Below are 611 nucleotides of genomic sequence, written 5' to 3'. Positions count from 1 at the left end.
GCTCGCCGCCGCCGCCGCCGCTGCCCACTTCACTCTTTGGCGCTCGCTCCGCGCCGCGCCCTCTGCTGCCCCCTCGCCCGGGCTCGCCGAGCTCCCGCCGCCCTGCCCGCCGCGCTCCCCCTCGCCCGCGCCCGCCGCGTCCTGCGCTCTCCTCTCTCTCCCTTTCTCTCCTCCCTTCCTCTCTCTCTCTCTCTGCGTCCTCCTCTCATTCTCCTTCTTTCGCGGTCTCTTTTCTCCCCCTCTGGCTCTTTCTCTCTCCCTCCTGCTGTTCGCCGTGGCTTCTCACTTTCTCTCTTTTTACTTCCTTTCCGTCCTCGTTCTTTCACGCCTCCCTCGTTTTTTTCCTTCCTTCTACTTGTCCCTTCCCTCTTCCGCTTCCCTGCCCCGTTTCCTTCCTCCCTCCTTCCCCCCTGCCTTCCTCCTTCCTTCCTCTCCGTTCTTCCTCTCTCCTTTGTTCATTCCGCCTCCTTCCCTCCTTCCTTCCCACTCCCTTTTCCTCGCCTCTCCCCAGCCCGTCTCCGTCCTTCCACCCCCTGCCATGGCACACACACCTGCTCTGTCTGGGGGCCACGTTATTCCCGCCGGCCAGACCCTGGCTGGGGGATCAGGGG

Source organism: Cebus imitator, unplaced genomic scaffold, assembly GCF_001604975.1.
Source record: "Cebus imitator isolate Cc_AM_T3 unplaced genomic scaffold, Cebus_imitator-1.0 Scaffold59, whole genome shotgun sequence".
NCBI classification, from domain to species: Eukaryota; Metazoa; Chordata; class Mammalia; order Primates; family Cebidae; genus Cebus; species Cebus imitator.
This window is presented reverse-complemented; position numbering follows the sequence as displayed.